Source organism: Pinus tabuliformis, chromosome 1_2, assembly GCF_031772625.1.
Source record: "Pinus tabuliformis cultivar Carrire ecotype Pingquan chromosome 1_2, CPIR1, whole genome shotgun sequence".
NCBI classification, from domain to species: Eukaryota; Viridiplantae; Streptophyta; class Pinopsida; order Pinales; family Pinaceae; genus Pinus; species Pinus tabuliformis.
In genome coordinates this window covers 653,222,840-653,232,452 of record NC_142298.1, presented here as the reverse complement: position 1 = coordinate 653,232,452, position 9,613 = coordinate 653,222,840, and positions in this window count along the sequence as shown.

Here is a 9,613-nt window from a genome sequence, read left to right as displayed (position 1 = left end):
CGCATGTGTCCGGATTATAGGGAGCTCAACAAGCTCACTATTAAAGATAAGTTTCCCATTCCTGTCATTGATGAATTACTGGATGAATTGCATGGATCAATTTACTTCACCAAGTTGGATCTTCGTTCAGGATATCATCAAATCAGAATGAAGATTGAAGACATTCTGAAAACAACATTTAGAACTCATGAGGGTCATTATGAATTTTTGGTCATGCCTTTTGGCCTTACCAATGCACCTTCAACATTTCAAGGTTTGATGAATTCAATTTTCAAACCATTCCTTAGAAAATTTGTGTTAGTATTTTTTGATGATATACTAATCTACAACAAGTCTTGTAAGGATCAACATGTTGACAGGGTGCTACAACTATTGGAGGAGAAACAATTATATGCAAAAAGATCCAAATGTTTCTTTGGAGTACAAGAGGTGGAATATCTGGGTCATATTGTATCTCATGAAGGAGTTAAGGTAGACCCTAGCAAAATTAAAGCCATTAAGGAATGGAAAATCCCACATCCATAAAGCATCTGCGAGGATTTCTTGGTTGACAGGGTATTATCGCAAGTTTGTTAAGAATTATGGGAGAATAGCAGCACCTCTAACAACATTATTGAAGAAAGATGCATTTTCATGGACTCCAGAAGCAACAAAGGCCTTTGAACATCTTAAAGAGGCAATGTGCCAAGCACCGGTCTTAGCTACACCGGACTTCACAAAAACCTTTATTGTGGAATGTGATGCTTCAGGAAATGGAATTGGTGCTGTTTTAATGCAAGATGAAAGACCCATTGCTTTTGAAAGTCGTCCAATCAAGGGAAAGTTTTTACACAAAGCTATTTATGAGAAGGAAATGTTGGCAATACTCCATGCACTTAAGAAATGGCGACCCTACCTAATGGGAAGACACTTCAAGGTAAAAACGGATCATGATAGCCTTAAATACTTTTTAGAACAAAGATTATCCTCTGAAGAGCAACAAAAGTGGGTCACAAAGATGTTGGGTTATGACTTTGAAATCATCTACAAAAAAGGGAAGCAAAATGTGGTGGCAGATGCACTCTCAAGAAAGGATGAGGATGTGGAAGCATTGTTGTGCGCCATTTCTATTATCCAACCAGATTGGATAAACGAAGCAAGGGAGGAATGGAAGAATGACGAAGAAGTGTGGGCACTTATTCGAAAGTTACAACAAGATTCCAGTACGTCTGATACATTTAGCTGGAAAAATGATTCGTTATGGTACAAAGATCGCTTATACCTCTGTAAGAATTCCCAGCTAAAACAAAAGATTCTTATGGAATTGCACACTTCTCCCTTAGGAGGGCACTCAGGATTTTTAAAAACTTACCACAGGGTTAAGAAGGAATTTTTTTGGGATGGCCTTAAATCAGATATTCAAAAGTTTGTGGCAGAATGTTTGGTTTGCCAACAAAATAAAGTTGAAACAATTAAGACACCGGGTCTATTACAACCTTTATCCATTCCAAGCCAACGTTGGGAGGAGGTTTCAATGGATTTTATCACAGGTTTACCCAAGTCTGAGGGAAAGAGTGTCATCATGGTGGTAGTTGACAGACTTACCAAGTATGCACACTTTTGTGCATTATCACATCCATTTAAAGCCAGTACAGTTTCTACTGCATTTATGGAAACAATTCAAAAGCTACATGGAAACCCAAAGATTATTGTAAGTGACAGAGATCCCATTTTCACTGGAAATTTTTGGACAAAATTATTTTCTTGTCTTGGTACTCAGTTAGCTCATAGCTCATCTTATCATCCTCAATCTGATGGGCAAACTGAGATAGTAAACAAATGTTTGGAAGGATATCTTCGTTGCTTTGTATCTGATAAACAGACACAATGGGTCAAATGGTTGCCTCTGGCTGAATGGTGGTATAACACTTCCTTCCATACAGCAACAAAAATGACCCCATTTATGGCACTTTATGGGTATCAACCACCATCCATCACATCATATTTAAGAGAAAATTCTAAGGTTCAAGCAGTGGAACATCACATTGAACATCAACAACAAGTCCTCCAACTCTTAAAGGATAACCTCGTGTTGGCACAAAATAGAATGAAACAACAGGCAGATCAACATCGCAGTGAAAGAAGTTTTGATGTAGGTGATTGGGTATTCCTATGGCTACAACCATATAAGAAAATGTCCCTCAAGCAAGCTAAGAAGGATAATAAATTATCACCAAAGTATTATGGTCCATACAAGGTGTTGCGAAAGATTGGTACTATGGCATACAAATTGGAGCTTCCTGCAGCTTCTCGATTGCACCCAGTTTTCCATGTTTCATGTTTAAAGAAGGTTATAGGCAACAAGCTCCCAGTTCAAACAATATTGCCAGAACTTGACGAGGAAGGAAAAATTATATTGGAACCGGAAGCAGTCACAGAAACAAGAACTCGACAGCTACGAAATCGATCAATTTCGGAGTATCTTATCAAGTGGAAGAACTTATCTGCTGAAGATTCCACATGAGAGGATGAGAATTTTATATAGAAGCATCCAGAACTACTCAAGCGTTGAGGACAACACTTTTTTGAAGGAGAGGGGCATGTTGGGTCCCTATAATACTAGTGATTACCCCATTACTATTGTAGTTGTACCCGTTATTAATATTGTTGTGCCCCTATTATCCCCATATTGTTATTACTGTGCCCCATAGAATCCCTCTATTGTTATTTTTGTGGCTTTATATTATTATTGTTAGGTCGGCTGGGTTATATTGTGACTCCTTAGACTCCTATATATAGAAAGGAGGTTTTGTCATTTGAATCATACAAGAATTTTTCATTTATGTAATGTAAAGGAGGTTGCCCCCTCGAAGAGGTTGAATTCTAGGGCGTTGATCTATCTTTTCTATCTTTTTCTTGAGCTGGTTTCATAACATATAACATCCTTACATTTTTCGACCATATCTTTCATTTTGCATACCACTCATACCGTCAACCATCCCTTTCAATTTTACTCATTTTGATTTAATTTTCCTTTGTTCAAAAAGAAATCTTTATGACAACAATATACACTCAGGATACAAGGCAACAATAGATGAATTCAGAACTTGGTAAATGAAGACAATTTCAAGAAGAAACATAGAACATTTTTCTCACTAAAAGTTTATTAGGGAATCAATAGGGCTAGTAAAACCAATAATATGAAACCATAATACAATCTATTCTTATGGTTTTGTAAAATTCCTGTAAGAGGCTTCGAAATTATTTCTTTGAATCCAAATTTTTGTTAATGAGGCATTAAAGCAGGTTGTCACATCAAATGTTAGAAGAGGTGTTGACATCAAGATACTCTTTCTGGTAATTGACAGCAATCGAGCAACAAGTCTTGAGGACCAAATTTAATTACCTTCAAGACTATAGGTATGACATAATAAGAAGTTGAATGGGTATTTTAATGAAGTGCTTCATTAACTATCTTCTAATTTTCAAATGAGGGCTACTAGATCATTTCATGGGTATTATAATTTAATTATAATACATATTGCATTTACCTTTGAGAATGATGTATTGGAGTGGTTTGATGTTCTTAGAAAGAGACACATTTATACACTTGAACATTGATTCCAACATCATATATCAAGTATAAAAACGCTTCAACAACATGATGATCAACAACATCAAGGCCACTTACATCAAATACCGGTTTTGTAAATATCTTTTCAAAAGAAATGTAACATTTGATTTGTTTCTTTGAAGTAAACTACGAAACATAGAACATATGGAAATTGAAAATATATCTCACTTATGTTGTATGGCCTTTCCAAATCGATCATAACCCATTAAAACTTATTATATCTCAGATATCTTGTTTTTCAAAAGATGAGCATGTTGCAAGGGTGAAGAATTCATTTGTTTTTTTCACCTGGTTGACTTTGTTTTGATCCTTTTTTTTACTTCATAAATGCACTCCATCCATCCGTTCGTATCAATAATACTGTCATTTGTGCATACAAATGTTATATGAGAAACAATGTTACAAGAACAAGAATTCTAAGTTAGAGGTCCATAATTCTATTGTTTTTGTATGTTTGTTTATTGAACAAGTTAATTTGTGTTAAGTTGCAAAATTTGACATTTTCTAACAGCTCCCAAATTCTGAAGTGAAATCAAAGGCTGATGAACTGAGTAGTGGCCTAGAAAAGCTATAAGATGGAGAATGTAGCAAAAGGGTTGAGAAATTATAACCACCATTCATCACAACAAAGAATCACTCTTGTCACTCTAATAGCTGAGTTAATGCCTTATCGAGTGGAAGAATACACGACAAATTTAAGTGACAAAGCATACTAGACAACTATTCAAGTTTGTTAAGAAATGGTGTAAGAAAGCCAGGTCATTCCCAAAGATACATTATGGAACAAATATGTTGATCAAATTTTGTTATTTTCTTTAATTTTCATGAGGACATGGAAATTTATTACCATGGGGGAGATTTTGGGCCACTGATTTGTCATCATTTCACGATTATTTATAGTCACCCTTTTAACCATTTGTGCCATTTTCTTTCATATGTCGCTTACCCCATTTCCCACAAGATGTTGTAAACACCTCATAAATATTTCCCACACTCAAAGTGGCTAATTTCATAATTTTTATTTTCTTTTAATGAATTAATTAGGATTATATTTGGTTTTACTAATGATAGTTTGGTCAGTTCAAGTTTCTGTAGTTTAGTCAAGTTTATGTGGCTATCTCCATGGTTGAGGTAATAGCACCACTCTATAAGGAAATCCAGCACATGGAAATTATTTCTAAAATTTCCAATATGGATTTTTATTGGTCAAATTCCACCCATCTCGCACATGTGGACCTCCAGCAAGAAATCAAAGGAAAAACTCAACTGTTTTGACCAGTCAACTTCAACCACATTTTCTTAACAAATAAAAATGAATTTTGAAAAAAAAAACATGAGTTTTTTTTCAAAACGAGCCCAATTAGGATCTTCACAAGAAGTGTCCTCAAATTCATTATTATTTTAAATATTTGTTGGGTTCCTTGGATCCTTATTTTTTAGATTGTGTGAGATAACAATGCACCAATGTGTGAATTAATGCCTAGTCAAGCAAACAGAGGTTGGAATGGGTTGTGCTTCAGTAAATTCATGGAAATGATGTTTCTTTTTTGTTCTTATTCTTAGCCATAATAATATCAATGAAGTTAGAATGTAAACTCTATATAAATTATTTAGCTAGAGGCAAATGCTAGTGTTGGGAATTCTGATTTATCACTGCAATATTGAAACTTTGTTTTAAAAATTCTAGTAATAAAAAATTTGTTTGTTGCATTAATGTAATTGTTTATTAACAAATATCTTCTCTTCATCTAAGTTTTCAACACCTCGCAGTCCTCAAGAGTACCCCTTGGAGATCTGTGAGAATAGTATAAATGTTTTCCATTTCTTTCATTTAATTTCTTTATGCTCCGTGCTTAAGATAAATTTTTGTTTCATTTTAATGTTTTGTTCCTTTAGATTGAATTCATTTTTATATGCTTACTTATTTTCCTCTATTTTCTTATAGATTAAGCACTTGCAAATAACAAAAAAAATACAAAAACATTTACTTTCTTAAACTAGCTTTAAATAGAATCTCTATCAAGTTATTCTCATGCATGGTTTGTTTTATACTTAGTGATTGATTTTTCAAATAGTTTCTTCCACTAATTTCTCAATAATTTTCATTTCATTCAAACTAAAGTATTAATTCATTTGCAATAGAATAGTTTACTTCACATGTTCAATTTCATTATGTTGTAGCCTCTGCAACAGCCCCTCCAAAATTTGTGACCTAAGACTATAAATATAGGCCTCAACCAGCCATTTACTTAGTACCTTCACAAATGTTTAAAAATAACACAATGCAACAATGCCTAGCATGTACGACGAGGATGAAAAGTAGAGTGAAAGGTGATATAACAATGATAATCTAACCACTCGAGGAAAGAAATGATTGATGCCAAGACATGGAATGTATCAACACATAGATTTTTGACCATGAAATTGCAAGATATGTCAAGGCCACGAATTCTGGCTCGTATTAATTGTGATATTTATGTCTTATATTTCATCAAAGTACATTTTTTCTTAATGATTAATTTATGATTTTGTACATGTGTAGGATTCAAGTGGCGAAGGCAAGTCCCTGTCATTTATGCAGACACTTGAGCCTATTTGTTGCTAAAATGACCCAAAGGATCGTTGTTGTGGAAATACATGATCTTGGTCAGCAACAGATATTGAAGTCAAGCTAGCTCCAAGGCAGAAGGAAAGTAGAGATATATCGCCATCTTCTATAGTAGCATAGAACATGTTTGTGAATATGAAAGGTCATGTGGAATACCAAAAGTCACCAGGTAGATGAAAAGTCATGAGGAAGTTCAAGTGTCAAGGGTAGGCCAAGAGTCACTCTCACCCAATAAATATACCCTCATGCCTCATTTGTAAAGGAGGGGGGCTCTTGAGAGTGACTCTTTTGGAGATATATATACATTACTTAAGAGAATTTATGTCCTTTTTGTTGATACAAGGAGTATTTCTACGTTTCCACTATTGGATTCTTCAGATCTTTTATGTTCTAATGCCATGAGTATTTTCTTCACTTGATGGATCAGATGTTCCTAAAAGCTCTTTGATGTACGATTTCCTCATATGATGTCTCATACTCCAAACTTTGTGTTGCTTTGTATGAATGGTATTGCATTCACTAACTCTATGCTCATGCCGGTGAACTATTTCTGTGGTATTGGTATTGTCTGTTTGACTGCACCTTTGTTTATGCTCATAAATGTTTGATCATTGTCAACTAATTTACAATTGCTAAGCATTTTATTTGGGAAAACATGAGTCTTATTTGAAGGCTACTAACAATAAATTTACATAAGATTTATGTTGTTTCTATTATGGCTATTCATGGTTTATGTGGCGTAAAATATTTTTCAATTATTTCTTTGTATTTATTGAGGTACATGCTTTCAATTGAGTTTATATTTCGCCTCTTCCGAAGCAAGCTCAACAAAATTGAATGGCAGTGGGGTCTACATACCGGAAGGGGCCCTTATCACAAACGGTGCTGGCTCTAGTTGGGAACTTACACTGGGGAGGTCCCCCTTGCTGTTGGCAGAGAATTCCAGCTCGTCAACAGATTCATAAATAATTGACATTTCAACAATTATTTCATGCTTTACATAGATTGATTGATTATGCTTCTCATAGATTAAATACTCATGATTTCCATAGATTAAATTCTTATGCTTTCTTTGATTAAAATTCATGATTCCATAGATTAAAATTTGTAAGTTTTAGAACAAAATCTCCATGCTTTCATAGGGTAAAATGTCATGTTTTCTTAGATCAATAACCTCTATGTTTTTCTAGTTTAACATTAATTGTATTTAAAAGAACTTAGTACTTTAATAGTTTATATTAAAGAATACAATTTCCTTTTGAAGCTTCTAATTCATTTCAGTTATGCATAAATATTGAAAGCTAATCTCCTAACACATACAATGTAGTGTGCTTCAGAAGCTCACGTACTCAAATTGACATATAAATGCAAGTAATTTAAGATTCAATTAAATTACCCAACAAGAACCAAACCATGAAATTGGTTCATGGATGTCACAAAATCCAAAAAATTCACCAGGCATGGCACATGAAGAATGACAAGAGATGATATATGAGGATGAGAGAGAGTTTAGAAAATATTTCTATGATATGTCAGAGGTGGTGAAAGTGTTTTATAATGAGAGGACAACAAGGTTGCAAGGAGAAAGTTTAGATCATCCAAAAGGTAATGGTGGTGATGGGAGAAACTCTCAGCATCCACGTCCTCCTTCAACTCCATCTACACCTCAATCCTCACATCCTTCTTCACCTCCTTCATCTTATAGACCTACTCCTCCTCCATCTCCAAAATGACATGCTAAGTCTCATTTTATTAAGCTTGATGTCAAGTTTGAATTGGATAGGTACAATGGGGAAGTAAATCTTGAAAACTTGGATAATTGAGTTTGTAAAAATTATTTCTATTGCAAGATTCAAAATATTGTTGATGAAGTTACAAAGATCCAGCTTGCTTATCTTTGTTTGGAAAGTGCATCGCTCATCTGGTGGGAGTTTGGAACTCAATAATATTTGAAGAAAAGTGGTAAAATGATCTCTTCTTGGAATTATTTTATGGTTGGATTAAGAAGGGAATTTTATCCATGAACTTGTATGAAAAAAATAAATTATGCATTGGAAAATTTTTAGACAAGATAAAGGTTAATGTGTCCAAAGTCACACACAATAATTTATAGGAAGATCTTTAATCTTGGGTGTTGATTTTTCTTCACAAGATACTCTCCTTGAGTACATAGGTGGATCACATAGTTATTTCATACATATTATACTTATTTTTAATCCCACCAATCTATATGGAGTATGTGTTCAGGCAACTCATTTAGAATCAAAAGGCAAGAATGTTCCTCAAGAGACTAGAAAGAAGCATTCCAAATTTGGATACAAAGGATAGGGGATGTTTAAAGGAAAAAGAAAAAAGAATGCTACAATAAAGAAAGCAGGAGATAAAATTACCTATAAACATTGTCTAAAAGATGACCATGATGAAGACCATTGTTAGAAATTACATCCATAAATGAGACCAAAGAAGTTCAATAACAAGGGGAAGCAAAAGATTGTTGATACAACTCAACAAAATCTAGGATTTGATTCAGGTGATGAAACAAAAATCACAACCATGGGAATGAAAGGTATAACTTCTAATAGAAGTAATACCCTTTCTAGTAAGCCTATTGAAACTCAAAATAATAAAGAAAGAAGTGATTTTTTTCATATTAGGGTCATTAGATAACATACAAAAGTTGATACATTGTTTTATAGTGGATCCCAAGTCAATCTTATCTTTGAAGAAATTGTTAAGAAACTAAATCTGGAAACTACAACTCATAATAAACCTTACCCTTTGGGATGGGTACGTGATGATGCCAAATTACAAGTGACAAGAAAATGTAAACTCAAATTTTCCATCAAGGCTAGTTTTATAGATGAGGTAGAGATTAAATGTTGCACCAGTTGATATTTGTAGAATTCCTTTAGGGATTCCATATTTGTATGAACAAAAAGCCATATTCTATCGTAATTAGAAAAAATATCATACTTTTAAAAATTTAGTTGAGTATATTATTAGATCACATTACAAGAAGATGAACTTATCTCTTGTAAGTGTTGGTCAAATGAAAAGGCTTGTAAACGCTAGTGGCAATTTTGTGTTGTTGATGATTAAAGCTAAAAATACTATTGAATCTGAAGCTTTCATAGCATGTGATCCTAAACTAAAGCATGAATTAGTTGAATTTGTTAACGATATGACAATATGTTTCAGGAATTGAACGGTTTCCTCCTAAAAAAGGAATCCAACATGAGATTCACTTGTAGCAGGATGCACCACTTCTGAATATTGGCATGTATAGAAAGTGAGTTTTAGAGAATGAAAAAAAGTAAAGAGATGCTTGATAAAGGAATCATCGGGCCTAACATGTGTCCTTGTGGGCCTCCTATTGTTTTGGTTCCAAAGAA